This window comes from Triticum aestivum, chromosome 1B (assembly GCF_018294505.1).
Source record: "Triticum aestivum cultivar Chinese Spring chromosome 1B, IWGSC CS RefSeq v2.1, whole genome shotgun sequence".
NCBI classification, from domain to species: Eukaryota; Viridiplantae; Streptophyta; class Magnoliopsida; order Poales; family Poaceae; genus Triticum; species Triticum aestivum.
Window position 1 is genome coordinate 493,313,675 of NC_057795.1, and position 15,974 is coordinate 493,329,648.

A 15,974-nucleotide genomic window follows, 5' to 3' on the forward strand; every position below is an offset into this window, starting at 1 on the left:
GCCACATACCCCTCTGAAACCATATCCTCATCCATTCCGAAATATATGAATTTAGCCTACCAAAATGTCATAGGAGTATATTTTAGAACGGAGGTAGTAGTAGATTACCAAAAGATGCCCACAGTTTGGTAATTTACTACTCTCGAGCTGTTGAACAGTGCAATATTTTTGTTATGTGTGTTTTTCTTTTTGCGCCGAATCTCGCACGGACTCCTACCGTATCGTGCGCAATAGCCTGAAGAAAGAAAGGGTCACGTGGACTTCCCTCTTCTTGCATTCTGACGTCGCAGCAGATTGCATATTTATCAATTTTCTTATTAAATACACCTATCCATCTGGTACGTTTACAAGCTTCTATCTACTAGTACGAGTCTTTGACTTCCAAAGCCAGCCTATAAATACTGCATATCCTCTGACATAAAAGTTCTTGCTTCATAGCAAACCAAGTGGAGAAAGAAAAGAAAGTTTACTTGAAACTTCGCGCAACACCACCCACCGATCATGGGTGCAAGAAATGCTATCATGTGCTTGCTGTTGATTCTTGTATTGTTCCCGGATCATGGCTCCGCAGGTTAGTGCTCCTCCCTCCGTCTCAGTGACAAACGACTACAGGTTCTTCATCATGGATATTCATACTCATACATGCGTGTTAATTCATTGCAGGATGCTGGGTGAATATCAATGGCGGCCCACTCTGCATAGGCTTTCTGTGCAAGGCGACCTGCTTGATTGCGGAGAAGATGTTTAATTGCGTTCTCAAGGAACACAGGTGCGAGGGGCCACCGTTCAATAGCGAATGCATGTGCTATCTCTGCGACAAATAATCGGTTGACATGGGAGCTGAAGATAGCCTCATGATTACAAAGGGTCAAAGAAAGGGAATGAATAATTTCTAGTACTAGAAATAAGTATCCTCCAATCCGATGTAGTTTCCTGCATTCTCAAATGCCGTGTCATCAATATTCATGCATACTCCAAGATTTCGCTGCAAAACAACAACAGGCATGTGGATGGCATGTCAATCGATTTACATTTCGTGGAACGAAATGGCAGCTTTCTTCCTCACTGCACTTGAGCTAGTTTCACGGACATCATATTTTTTTCCTGTCAGAGTTATAGGTAGTCGACAACAGAACTAACGGGAAGTTTGATGACTGTCCTCTATCAGAACTTGTCCAGGAATAGGATGGGCATGACTGGTAAGAAAAAATACGGTACATGAGGAGGACGGACAACTAGCCGCAGTATGCGATTATCTCTGTTAGAGCATCTCGAATAGGTGATGTAGATGTATAAATACCTACTTTTTACATCACTTAGATCTAATAACACCCCTCCAACAGATGATGTAGTTGTAGATTTTTTTCTCAGAATTTACTCTAGTTGTATTTTGCATCACTTGGTGATGCAAATATTCACCACCGACCGCGCGGTGATGTAAAACGGCCGCCCACTGCGCGAACGCTAACTGCCTCTGGACCCCCCCCCCCCCCAACCCCCAACGCCGCCCGCCCACCGCACCCGGCCGCCGGCAGATCCGGCCTTTCCACCACCGCCGCCGCCAGATCCGTAGCTTTCCCACCGCCACACGCCTCGGAATCGCCATATTTGAAGCCACCACCGCCCAATTCGAAACTTCTCCGCCACCGTCGTCGCCCCACCGCCACCCGATTCGCAGCTTCTCCGCCTGCCACCGCCAATTCAAAGCTTCTTCATCCCCCCACCGCTGATTTGAAGCCGCACTCGCGCTGTCGCCATGCCGCTGAAGAAGGTCTCGAAGAGCAAGACTGGCTACTTCGGGGTGCGGGAGAAGCCGTCTGGGATCGGTGCCGAGATCCAGTGCGACGGCTATCGCTACTGGCTCGGCACCTTCAAGGACCCAGAGGAGGCTGCACGTGTGTACGACATCCCCGCTTGGCATTTCGGCCGGTCGAGGCACAAGATGAACTTCCCGGAGATCAAAACCTGGGAGGTTGCGGAGTTCATCGGGCCAAAGTATCTTAAGATACGACGGATGGACGAGGAGGGGGAGGAGGAGTAGTAGTAGGAGGAGGAGAAGAAGAAGAAGAAGAAGACGGTGAGGATCACCATTGCTCCCGGTGAAAGTGACAAAGCGGCGTTGGCGAGGTTCATGCGGGATCATTCGGAGTATGTCTAGGCCAAGCAGGAGCTCCATTGGAAGTGTGACGCCGAGCAGAAGAAGAAGAAGGCGGTGAAGAAGGAGGACGAGGCCAGCCCCTCAACGGTGATCCCCGTCGAGTCTGACTTGTTAGGTTGGGATGGCTATGAGGAGGAGGAGTTCGAGACGCTCGATGACTCAAACAACCCTAGCAAATAGGAGTTCTGGAAGCGACTAGAAAACGATGATGACTAGTTTTATGTTTTATGTAGTTCAAGTAGACTAAGAGGAGTAGTAGTTTGGTGTGATGTGGTAGTTTGAACTATGTTTTTTTGTTTTGTTTTATGAACTATGTTTGCTTCAAATGAACTTAGTATGTTTGAATTTCTGTTTGAAATGATGTAGTAGTTCAACTTGTTTTACATCACCTATTGGAGCACTAATTTACATCATCTACCGTACATTATCTCTTGGAGTTGGCCCTTTTTTGGTGATGTAAAAAACATTTTTTGTGATGTATATTTTACTCCAACCACTTTTTGGTGTATAAAATACATCATCTATTGGAGATGCTCTTAGTTGCAATTATTGCTGGTAAATTTGAGAGCAAAAGAATGGGATCACCCCGTTAATTATTGTTGACTGCTAATTGCAGCCTTATCTTGAATATCAGAGTAAACTGTAAGAAGATGCTTTTAACAAAAAATTGTAAAAAGAAACATTTCTTGGAATTGGAGAAAGAAACAAACTAAGGGAACTAGTGTTTTGTCTTTCATTTGATGCAGAGGCCTGGGGTATTCCTCCTCAAAAAAGGGAACCAGGGTTACTCGTTAGGGCATCTATAGTTGGACTCAACAAATCCGACCCTGCGGGCATGTCTAGACATGTCCGCGGACAGCTGCGGCCTGACTCTCATTTGTTCCCCATTCCAATCACAACCTTTATATGAAAACTCTCAAATCCATACTAATCATGCAATGTTTCATTTTATCATACATAGTACATGTTTACATGGAACAAACAAATTACCTTGGTCTATTCGCCATCATAAGAGATGTTGATGACCCCTGGTTGTACAGACCGACCTCGTGGTCATCGACAACAGGGAGAAGCTTTGGCTCCTCTTCCTCGTCGTCGAGGTCCACAAAGAGCCGCTCCCACCTCACATAGGTGAGGTGGATGCGGTGGCGGTTTTCCACCACCTCTCGCTCGGATTGGTTCGAGTCAAGGATGGCCGCTTGCTCCGCCTCGAACTGCACCGCTGCCTCCATGACTTGGGCATGTTGGAACCCCACCTCCTCCTCCATGCCAAAGCCATAGATCTCAAACTCCATGCACGACGCCTCCTCCTCCATCGGTACTTCCTCCTACTTCGCCGCAATTTGAGTGCCGTGAAACTCTTCGGTCGCGATCTCCGCCCGACGCTCGAGAGTGAGCATCTTGTAGTAGGTTATTTTCTATCGGACCATGCCAACGACGAGGTCGAAGCAGAAGGGGAAACGAACGGGGGAAATGGTGGCAGCGTAGACGAATGGGAGTTGATGTAAATGTGGTGTCTAGGGTTACCCTTGTCGTCCGACTTAAATAGTTGGTTTTGGTCCCTCGGGCGGTGCATCAAAGCGGTAACATGAATGCATCCTCACCTAATTAGGGAATGAACCCCCACGGACCGGACCAATGGGTTTTCTCTTAGGTCACGCACATCAGTTTGATATGGTGCTGGTGTCCGTATGTGTCCATATCCACCCCTTATGGACTGGATATGAGGAGTGCATGACATCTTGTGCGTTTGGGATGGATGTGAGGGTAGTTAGGTGTTGATTTTGTGACCGGCTGTCTGCTGGACATTTGGGGAGAGGAGGGATGGTTATGGGGTCCGGTTATAGATTTTTTTAAGGGGAGGGGTGGGTGTTTTTTTGGGTTCGATTGTAATATTTTTTTGAGAGTTACGCTAAGATTTACTCCCTCCGTATCAAAATACAAGACGTTTTTTATACTCCTTTTGTATTAAAAAAGTCTTATATTTTGATAGAGAGGGAGTATTAATCAGTGTTGAGAGGGATACAACATGGGTCCGATGGAAAACGAAGCCACGTGTGGCGACCCTGATCAAGTGAAATCACATACTTAGTAAGACTACATAATTCGACTCTCTGCCTTCAAAACTAAAAGAAAAATTTTGGAAATTCTTGATTCTATTAACTATCTCCCTAACTATAGGACTATGAAGACTTTTGGTACCATTCTTTACATCGGGCGCTACCCCCTTGGAGTCACATGAAATAACGAGCCTTTTGATACATGAATCCCTCGCCAGTGCTTGCCCTTCTCTGCATGCCAAAGCTTCCAAGGTTAGAAAACCACCACCGACAAGCCTAGATAGACCCCATGATGATCACGACACACTGCTGATGCTAACCCCTGGCCATTGCTTGATACCCCTCTGTCGACCATAATTTTCACATACCCTACCGAGGGTGCCCTCCAGGTTCATACCCACGCCACTCCTTGGTATCCTCATGCTGACGCCCTTTGAGCTTATTAATTGGATGTTCTCAATCTCTTGGATGTATCGCTTAATGAGGATGTTAGTCCTAAGTGTACTTTGAACAATATCTTCATGGATGGCCATTCTTCAAGCTATCCAAATGGTGCATAGTGCCACTACCACTTTCAAGAATTTGGGGTGGGGTAGCGAGTCGATCATGTAGAATAGTCAGTTCTTCGCTCCCCGCTCACTTCACTCCACTGTGTGCTCTGTACTAAACTTCCATCAAAGAGGAAAGGATAGGGGCTATTGTTGGTCCACGCATGAGAGCTCCTCTATGTCTTTCCGGAAATTACTTTGACTCATAAAGGTGAAAATAGATGATATCCTGAGGCCTAGTTGAGATTTGGCAGCTATAGGCTCAAAGGGCATAGACAGGCTACTGGTACTTTCTTTAGCTAACTAAAGTCCAACTTCCTTTACCGAAAGTAGATAACATAGTTTTGTCCTCGCGTGGTTGAAGGAGATGCTGCTGCCGGATGGAATGCTTCCAAGGCACTAGGCCGACATGTCTCCAGCTTGTGTTTCAATCACGGGTAACGCAGTCGAGCAACCTGCACCCGTCTGGCCCGATGGCAAGAAAACAGGTATCAAGAGATGGAAGTGAAACAAGAACTATTGATCGATTTGGGTCTTGCCTTTTTGGATTCGGATTCCTCGCATTTGATCATCCCGCCTTTCCCTGAAAAAGTTGAGGTCTCTCTGGACTTCTCTTTTGCCTCTCTCCTAGATTCTGAAAAAGGGAGGTAGAGGGCCTCTCGACAGGAGTGATTCCTTGAAAAGAGATTATTCCCAGCATCCTCGAGTTCATAGTCAAACTCACCTTCATCCACATTTCATGTCTCCACGAGTCCTCAATACCACACAAAATGGCACGCATTAGAAGTAGGAATTTTCTATGGTGGCGCACATCTTCAGTTGGGATACAATGTTGAGCGCCTCCATAGGAATGTCTGTATCTTTGTAGGGACCGGTACTTTCCAAAGAGACTTGCACCGCATCTCCTCCATGGAACTACCAGACGAACCTAAAGTTCCCGCGAGCAACCCCCTCTCCTCTTTTGGTGACTATAAGAATTCTATAAGCTGATGTCACAAAGAAAGAACCCTTCTTCTCATAGTTGCATCCCAAAGTCCTCCATATTATTTGTGCATAAGGGAATACCCAAAATAAACTTTGCATTAGCGGCCAAAAAAAATTCTGCTCCAATACTTCTTTCTTCCATGACATACTTGTTGGGTCTATCAAATCACTCATCATCATGGCTGGATTGCTTCCCAGGCTCACAATTGGCTTCATAATTCCTTCTCTGGGCAACCAAAATTTTGGGCCGGATATGAGTGGACCGGCCATCCCCTATCCTCCCGATTAGCCCAAGGTTCAACACACAACATCCCTCTGTAACAAGTAACAACACACCATATATGGGAGGGATCTCCCCAACTCCGCATCTAGAATAGATTTTCCTGAAAAGTAAGTGCCTTGCAAATTCTTAACAAGGAGTCCAGATATACTAGCAATCACCATGCTTGCTTGGCTAACAAAGCGATGTTGAACATCTCTATATCACGAAATCCCAAACCTCCCATAAACTTTGGTTGCGCCATTGCTTTCCAAGAGACCCAATTTACCTCGTGTTCACCATTCTTTCTCCCCCACCAAAAATGTCTGATCATTTTATTAAGATGCTCACAAAGACCTCCGAGGAGCTTAAAACAAGACATGGAGAAAACCTGAATTGCTTGTGCCACTAATTTTATGAGGACCTCCTTGCCCGTGAGACATTATTTTTTCAATCCGTCCTTTGATCTTACCCCATAGGGCATCTTTGAGGTACTTAAAAGGTCTCATCTTTGACATACCAATAGCAGATGGCATACCAAATATTCCCATTCAACGTTTCATTGGGTAGCTACAAAATATACTTCTCCTACCCTCAGACAGTTTCTAGACGTCCTGCTACCTCTTGAGCACTGCGTTGGATTTCCCCGAAGAGGAGAGGATGATGCAGTAAAGTAGCGTAAGTATTTCCCTCAATTTTTGAGAACCAAGGTATCAATCCAGTAGGAGATCACGCACGAGTCCCTCGTACCTACACAAAACGATAGCTACTCGCAACCAACGTGATTAGGGGTTGTCAATCCCTTCACGGTTACTTACAAGGGTGAGATCTGATAGAGATGATAAATAATATTTTTGGTATTTTTGATATAGAGATGCAAAGTAAAAAGTAAAAGGCAAAGTAAAAAAAAAGCAAGTAAATAAAGTAATGGAGATTGATATGATGAGGATAGACCCGGGGGCCATAGGTTTCACTAGTGGCTTCTCTCAAGAGCATAAGTATTCTACTGTGGGTGAACAAATTACTGTTGAGCAATTAATAGAAAAGCGAATAATTATGAGATTATCTAGGTATGATCATGTATATAGGCATCACGTCCAAGACAAGTAGATCAAAACGATTCTGCATCTACTACTATTACTCCACTCATCGACCGCTATCCAGCATGCATCTAGAGTATTAAGTAAAACAGAGTAATGCCTTAAGCAAGATGACATGATGTAGAGGGATAAATTCATGCAATATGATAAGAACCCCATCTTGTTATCCTCGATGGCAACAATACAATACGTGCCTTGCAACCCTTTCTGTCACTGGGTAAGGACACCGCAAGATTGAACCCAAAGCTAAACACTTCTCCCGTTGCAAGAACTACCAATCTAGTTGGCCAAACCAAACGGATAATTCGAAGAGACTTGCAAAGATAACTCAATCATAAATAAAAGAATTCAGAGAAGAATCAAATATTGTTCATAGATAAGCTGGATCATAAACCCACAATTCGTCGGTCTCAACAAACACACCGCAAAGAAGATTACATCGAATAGATATCCACAAGAGAGGGGGAGAACATTGTATTGAGATCCAAAAAGAGAGAAGAAGCCATCTAGCTAATAACTATGGACCCGAAGGTCTAAAGTAAACTACTCACACTTCATTAGAGAGGCTATGGTGTTGATGTAGAAGCCCTCTGTCGGAGTCAAAACCGGCGGATCTCGGGTAGGGGGTCCCGAACTGTGCGTCTAGGCGGATGGTAACAGGAGACAAGGGACACAATGTTTTACCCAGGTTCGGGCCCTCTTGATGGAGGTAAAACCCTACGTCCTGCTTGATTGATATTGATGATGTGGGTATTACAAGAGTAGATCTACCACGAGATCAAGGAGGCTAAACCCTAGAAGCTAGCCTATGGTATGATTGTTGTTCGTCCTATGGACTAAAGCCATCCGGTTTATATAGACACCGAAGAGGGCTAGGGTTACACAGAGTCGGTTACAATGGTAGGAGATCTACATATCCGTATTGCCAAGCTTGCCTTCCACGCCAAGGAAAGTCCCATCCGGACAAGGGACGAAGTCTTCAATCTTGTATCTTCATAGTCTTGGAGTCCGGCCGATGATGATAGTTCGGCTATCCGGACACCCCCTAGTCCAGGACTTCCTCAGTAGCCCCTGAACCAGGCTTCAATGACGACGAGTCCGGCGCGCATATTGTCTTCGGCATTGCAAGGCGGGTTCCTTCTCCGAATAATTTATAGAAGATTGTGAACACCAGGATAGTGTCCGGCTCTGCAAAATAAATTCCGCATACCACCCTAGAGAGAATAATATTTACACAAGTTCAATCTGCTCACGTATTTTGTGGCGTGACGTCACACCACTACCAAGCCTTTACTCGAATTGTTTTTATTGTACCACTTCAGCGCGTTTTAGCGAAGTGGTTTCCTTGGCACGTCTTGTTGAAGCAGAGATCGTGTTCCCCTTATTCCAGGATTCTCATTAATACAGACGTGGGTAACCCAACCGCGCCTGTTGCCACGCCCCCTCCATCGAAGGCGGGTTCCAAACGGTCATGGGGACGGCTCTTGGTATTCTCCCTCTTTATAATGAGACCAAGGCCTGTTCTTTTTTCTTCAACCCTCAATCGAATCCGCCCCTTGCCCCGAGTTCCAACACCCAAGGCTCCAGATTTGGGTACTTTCGACCTTCGACAATGTCCGGCTCCGACCTACGAGGCCGGTGGATGCCCTCCTCTATCACGGAAGAGGACGTGCTCAAGCTAAGAGACACCAGGTACTTAACCTATGAGATTTCGCATAGGTTGCCTACCCAAGGGCAAGTTATTCCTACTCCCGAGCCCGGCGAGAGTGTCGTGTTCGTGTCTCACCTCCGTCGGGGTTTAGGCTTCCCAATGGATCCCTTCGTTAGTGGGCTCATGTTTTACTATGGGTTGGAATTTCACGACTTGGCTCAGGAGTCCATCCTCCACATCTCATCATTCATTGTCGTCTGCGAAGCCTTCCTCCGCACTACCCCCCACTTCGGCTTGTGGCTCAAAACCTTCAATGTGGAGCCAAAGATGATTGCGGGGCGTCAGGCAGAGTGCGGCAGGGCGGTTATAAACAAGAGGGCCGATGCTCCATGGCCCGAGGGCTCTTTTCAGGAGGAGCTCGGTTTGTGGAAACAGGAGTGGTTCTATATCACCGCTCCCAGGTGCAGCACGCAGAGGCCGCCGCCCGTCTTTTGCCCGGGCCCTCCACAACGGCTGACGTCATGGGTCAACAAAGGGCTTGACTGGGGGCCGTCCAAAGACGTACCCCTATTGCAGGGCCGGGTTCGAGACCTCCAGGAAGGGGAGATCAATCTGGTCGTAGTGACACAGGTTATGGTAATTCGGCGCCTTCTGCCCTGCAAACGTCGCCCCCTCCGCCTGTGGGAATTTAATCCGGAGGGACCACGAGCTCTCCAACACTTCATGGGTTTGACACCCGTGGAGATGTACGAACTGTTCTTCGGATCACAAGAGATGCGTCTGGACTTGACCGAGGACGCTGGCCTAAGCTGCAGTCGCCCGGATACTCAAGTAAGTAGCCCTGTGTCCGGACACATTGTCCATTTATTTATCATGGGTTTGCCTTTTAACTAGCTATCCCTTGGACAGGAGTGGATAGCGCAAGCAAAATTGATACGGTGTCTGGCCCCCCTCCCTGGGACCACGCCGGATCCCGTGTTAATTAAAATGTTGGAGGTTGCACCTTCGAAGGAGGGCAAATGGGGGCACAGGGAAACTACCACCTCTTCGAAGGAGGCTTGCAGTGAGGGGGGAAACGAGGGTCCCTCCCTCCAGGGGGAGAAGAGGACCGCTTCCGAAGACCCGGAGTCCATGGCCTCAAAGCAGGGAAGGAAATCACCGGAAGGTCCCGTGCCGGGAAGAGCCCCGGCCGCACAATCTCCCCAAAAGAATTAGCCCTCCAGCGAGCCGTAAGTAAAAAGGGGGGTTTTGTAATAGGGGACATCCCTACTTTATTTCTAAGGTTAATCGAAGTTTTCACCTTGTAGTTCGGATCTCAGCCCTTCTCAGCAGAGCTCATCTTCGGGGGACCTTCGTCCGGAGATGATGGAGAGCGAAACGCCTCCATCTGCCGCCCCATCGGGCGGGGCGGACGACCCTGAGGTGTCGTCACGGAGGGTCTCCCCGAGTCTGGCGGGGCCAGGGAGTTCGGCACCCACTGGAGTACGGCCGTTGGAGCTGCAGGATTTTCTCGAGAGGGCGTCTATCTCAGAAGATCACCGCACATTAATGAGTATGGTGATTGAAAGGATCTCATCCGCCGAGAGTGGGTTGTATGAGGCCGTCGGAAGCTTGCTGACGGGGTTTGAGGTACGCAAAAAATGACATACCTTTTGACAGTTTTGCACATGGAGTGCGCCCTGTATAGATAGTAGCCCTGAGACTTGGTATGCTGTCGAAAGTGACAGTGTGCCGAGGATCATAATCTCAGTTATAGAATGTCGCCTTTCCTATGCAGGTGGTGGAACGATCGGTGGCTAGCCGGACTGATGGAGCTGCCGAGCTGAAGCGGCAACTCGACATTGCGGATGCGGACATCGCGCTGGTCAATAAACAACTTGACGAGTCACAAGGTAAGTGGTTGCTCCACGGTCACCGAGTAAGGGAGCTGATGCCCGTTCCTTACAATTTGTATGCTTGATGCAGATGGTGCCGCTGCTGTGGAAGACCTTCAAGCAGAGCTTGCTCGAGCCAAGGAGCAAGCCAGGAAAAGTGATGCGGCTGCCTCGAAGGCAGCGGAAGAGCTAAAAGCCGAAAAGGCTGTTCACTGCCGAAGCAGGGAGGAGATGGCCGGAATGGCCGTGAGATTAAAAGATGCTACCGACCGCTATGAGGTTCTTGAAAGAGAACGCCGAGTGGAGCAAGTGGACCAGAAGAAAGCCGTCGCCGAAGCCAAGGATGCCCGTAGTGCGATGCGGGCTATGAAGGAGGAACTGCGTCAGGCCGGAGACATTGCGGCTGGAAAGCCCTTTCTGCTGCGTAGGAAGTTCACGGATCTGAAGTATGCTCAGTTGGGCCAATTGTGTGGTGCGGAGGATCCTTATCTGGATTTGGCGGCGAGTGCGGCGGACGCAGTCGTGCACTTCCGAAGCCAGAAGGATCACGAAATGGAAGAGATTTTCTGGTCTCAATTCCATAGTCCGGAGCATCCACTTCCGTTGACTGATCGGTTGGCAGAGTGGGCTGAGCTGAATAGGTTGTCCGGACTTGCCATGACGGATGTGGTGGCTCATCTGTGGCCAGAAAGGCCCAAGCCGGAGAGTTATTTTGGCTTGTTGCAGCAATTCCTTGGGGCGGTGCCGCATATCGAGGCGATGAAGCGGTCGGCATGCATAGAGGGTGCATGGATGGCTCTTGCCCGTGTTAAGACATACTGGGCAGAGATGGATGCCATCGCTGTTGCATCCCGGGGTTTGGACAAAAGCCGATTACCCGCCGAGCACTATTTTGAGGAAGTCCTGCCGGGCGCTCGTTTAATAGAGTCGCAGTGCTCGAAAGATGTTATGTTCAAATGACATGTATGATTTGTGAGATCATGTTTATAATGTAACAACTTTTTATACTTGTGCGTTCAAGTATTGAAGTATCTCCTGTGCGGCCGTATATGTATGTATAACCTGAAAGATGGCAGTCTTTGGCTTCAGCCCCCACGCACATGGTGTTGGGGTGTTTGCAAAAGAAAAGCGCTTTTTCACACTTAATCCAATGTCTTGGTCCTTTGAAGGAGGTGATAGCATAGCAATCTAGGCAACCGGACTATAATGCTTTATCACTTTCACTTAGCCATAGGAGCTCAAAGGTGGGGCTACGATATAGCCCCTAGAGGCACCGCGGTCTCCGAACTCGGGGCGCGTATGTGCCTGACCGGGAAGCGGTCCTTCGTCAAAGCGGGGGAATTCTAAACATTCCAGTAGTCGATCGAGTGGTTGACCAGTCTCTCGCTATATCATGACAGTCAGTTTTCGGCTTTCTCTACTGAGGTGCTCGCCCGGCCGAACCGGAGCACAATCGCAGTAGTTCTCCTGGTGCCGCGTTAGCCGATGGAGCGGAACGTAAGGCAGCAAAACACAGGAGCCGGGAAAACCCAACATTTGACCAAAGACATGATTCGGAGCTGATGCATATAAGGCCTAACTCGAGACACTGAACACTCCCTGAGGTATTCGGTCTTTATGATACCAGGCAGAACAATGCCCTAAGCCCCTAGTGTCCAGGTACGGGCGAGAACTTCTGACGCGGCCGATGCCAAAACGCCAGCCTCCTCCTCGGTTATGGTAGGAAACCGGGGGATGTGTATCAACAAGAGACAGTAAGAAAGGTTTACGCAGGGTCTTAATCTGAAAAGAATCCTTACAACGGTCCCTGCTGCACGTCTGCGCCTGTGTCTCCGTTGTGTTGTATCCTAGATGGGTGTAGCACGTGCTTCATTTGTAAAAGAGAAGAACTTAGTTTGGAAAAAATATCGTGCAAAAGATGTATTTAAAATAAAGTATTATAAAGTTGAGCTTTATTGGCTCTCATTATTTATACGTGCAGCCCCTTGTAAAGAGGTATGCGGCTAGGAAGCCCCTTGTTTATTTATGCCGGACTCGCCTAACCGTGTCCGAGGTCTGAATGACCTGTTTTTAGGGGCTTTGACCAGCAAGGTCGGATTAGTGTGCGGCTGTCAGAGCAGTCTCACGTTTTCCGTGGTCGAGGAACACTCAGAGTTACTCTTTAATGAGATTATGCCGCGTGGACCGGGCATTTTAAGCATAAGAGACGCGTAATGCGGTATTGCGTTAAAGCGGGCGAAAGCTTCACGTCCCAGTAGTGCTTGATGGCTACTTTTAAATGGGGCGATATGGAAAATGAGCTTTTCGCGACGGAGGTTGTCGGATGAACCGAACACGACCTCTAGTAGTGCAGAGCCTGTACAATTGGCGTAAAGGCCAGGCGTCACTCCTTTGAAGGAAGTGCTGCTATGGTGAATTTTGGTAGGGTCTATCCCCATTCTGCGGATGGTGTCCTGGTATAGCAGGTTTATATTGCTGCCACCATCCATTAGGACTTGTGTAAACTGTAGTCCCTCGATTATGGGATCCAGTACCAAAGCAGTCCCTCCTGCGTTTCGAACACTTCTGGAGTAATCCTCATGGTCGAAAGTAATTGGTTTAAACATCCAATTTCGGGACTCTGCTGGGGTGGACCGTGCGGCGCATATTTTAGCAGGTGCCGCACTATTTTTCCCTGTTATGACATGAAGTGAGTTCACTGTTTTGACTTCTCGTGGGAAAGTCTTATGTTTTCCGGCGTGCTGCTTGTGGGGTTCGTCGTCGTCTTCGCTTGGTGTGTCGAGCCCCTTGTGTTCGGCGTTAAGTCGGCCGGACTACTTGAAGACCCAACAATCTCTGTGGGTATGGTTTGCAGGCTTCCCGGGGGTACTATGTATTTGACATATCCTATCCAAGATTTTGTTTAGGTTGGATAGCTCATCACTGTTGTCATTGAGAGGCAGTGTTTTATTATTCGGCCGAGAGCTTTTGAATCCGGCGTTGACCGCCGTGCTATTTGGGCCATTTTCCTTATTCCGGCGCTGATCTTTTCTGCGTCGTGATTTCCCATTTCCATCCCTGACCTCGGATGTACTCGGGTCGCTGGTGCTGCATCTTGCCAGCCAGCTATCTTCCCCCACGCAAAAGCGGGTCATGAGGCTTGTTAGCGCGGGCATTGTTCTTGGTTTCTCCTGGCCGAGGTGTCTGGCGAGCCATTCGTGGGACTGTTGTTTTCGCTGGGGATGGGTTGCTTGTCCAATTCATCCTGTTCGGATGGTTGCTTGGTGGCATGTTCGTCGTCCACTGCTTCGCCCTGTTCTAAGGCCGGGTCAATATGGGTGCCGTTGTTATCGAGGCGGGACTTCGGGCGGCGCTTGCGTCGCTGTTTTGGTTGTTTGTCGAGGGAGTTGTCCTTCGCCACGTCCCATTGTTCCTTGTTATCGCTTTCTTTTGGCGTATCCACCATGTATACGTCGTGAGTTGAGGTGGCTTTCCAGTGCCGAGTAGGCGCTGGTTCTTGGTCGTCTCCGGCATCGTCATCCATACCGTCGATGTCTTCGGAGCCGAAGTCTAGCATGTCGGTTAGATCGTCGACAGTGGCTACTAAGTGGGTGGTGGGTGCGCTTTGAATTTCTTTGTCGTCCGCATCCCAACTGTCCTGACCGCAGTCCGGCCAGGGCTCTCCTGATAATGAGAGATACTTTAGCGAACTCAAGATGTCGCCGAAAGGTGAGTGCTGAAAGATGTCCGCAGCGGTGAACTCCATGATCGGTGCCCAATCGGATTCGATTGGAGGGGGCGCGGGAGGTTCGGAGTCCGGCAAGGAGTCCGGCACCTCGGAGTCACGAGCTTCATGAGGGACTAGGTCAGTGTTCAGCTCCGTCGCCGTAGAGGTTGCAGCCCCCGAGGCGGTGTCTAGCCACCCGTCCTCGATCTGCGCAGCCGGCTCCAAATTGAGGATCGGAGCGGACTCGTGTGCGGCCTCCAGGGCACTGTCCGGCTGCAGAGCTAAATCATGCCCATCGTGACAGTGCGGCGCGCTCGGCTGTGGCTCGAATCCATCGAAGATCAAGTCCCCGCGGATGTCAGCCGTGAAGTTTAAACTTCCAAATCTGACCTGACGGCCAGGGGCGTAGCTTTCGATCTGCTCCAGATGGCCAAGCGAATTGGCCCGCAGTGCAAAGCCGCCGAATACGAAGATCTGTCCGGGGAGAAAAGTCTCACCCTGGACTGCGTCGTTGTTGATGATCGAAGAAGCCATCGAGCCTATCGGTGACGACACAGAGGAACTCTCAATGAAAGCACCAATGTCGGTGTCAAAACCGGCGGATCTCGGGTAGGGGGTCCCGAACTGTGCGTCTAGGCGGATGGTAATAGGAGACAAGGGACACGATGTTTTACCCAGGTTCGGGCCCTCTTGATGGAGGTAAAACCCTACGTCCTGCTTGATTGATATTGATGATGTGGGTATTACAAGAGTAGATCTACCACGAGATCAAGGAGGCTAAACCCTAGAAGCTAGCCTATGGTATGATTGTTGTTCGTCCTATGGACTAAAGCCATCCGGTTTATATAGACATCGGAGAGGGCTAGGGTTACACAGAGTCGGTTACAATGGTAGGAGATCTACATATCCGTATTGCCAAGCTTGCCTTCCACGCCAAGGAAAGTCCCATCCGGACACGGGACGAAGTCTTCAATCTTGTATCTTCATAGTCTTGGAGTCCGGCCGATGATGATAGTTCGGCTATCCGGACACCCCCTAGTCCAGGACTCCCTTACCCTCCGTGGTAGATGCCCTCTCTGGTGGAGCTCCGGAACAGGCCCCAAGATGGGATCTCGCGGATACAGAAGGTTGCGGCGGTGGAATTAGGTTTTTGGCTCCATATATGATCTGACGGGGGTACGTAGGTATATATAGGAGGAAGGAGTACGTCGGTGGAGCAACAGGGGGCCCACGAGGCAGGGGCGTGCCCAGGGGGGCGCCCTCCACCCTCGTGACCGCCTCTGGCACTTCTTGGAGTAGGGTCCAAGTCTCCTGGATCACGTTCGGTGAGGAAATCACGTTCCCGAAGGTTTTACTCCGTTTGGACTCCGTTTGATATTCTGTTTCTTCGAAATACTGAAATAGGCAAAAAACAGCAATTCTGGGCTGGGCCTCCGGTTAATAGGTTAGTCCCAATAATAATATAAAAGTGGAAATTAAAGCCCAATATAGTCCAAAACAGTAGACAAAGTAGCATGGAGTAATCAAAAATTATAGATACGTTGGAGACGTATCAAGCATCCCCAAGCTTAATTCCTGCTCGTCCTCGAGTAGGTAAATGATAAAAAAGAATTTTTGATGTGGAGTGATACTTT

General features: G+C 48.8%; 1 long non-coding RNA gene across 1 annotated transcript; it reads left to right on the forward strand.

Moving 5' to 3' along the window:
- The first annotated feature begins 425 nt into the window (after positions 1-425).
- LOC123093173 (uncharacterized) lies at positions 426-1,065 on the forward strand. The gene is made up of 2 exons (XR_006445135.1): positions 426-571; positions 664-1,065. It is a non-coding gene; the product is annotated as an uncharacterized lncRNA (long non-coding RNA).
- The last annotated feature ends 14,909 nt before the right edge of the window (positions 1,066-15,974 follow it).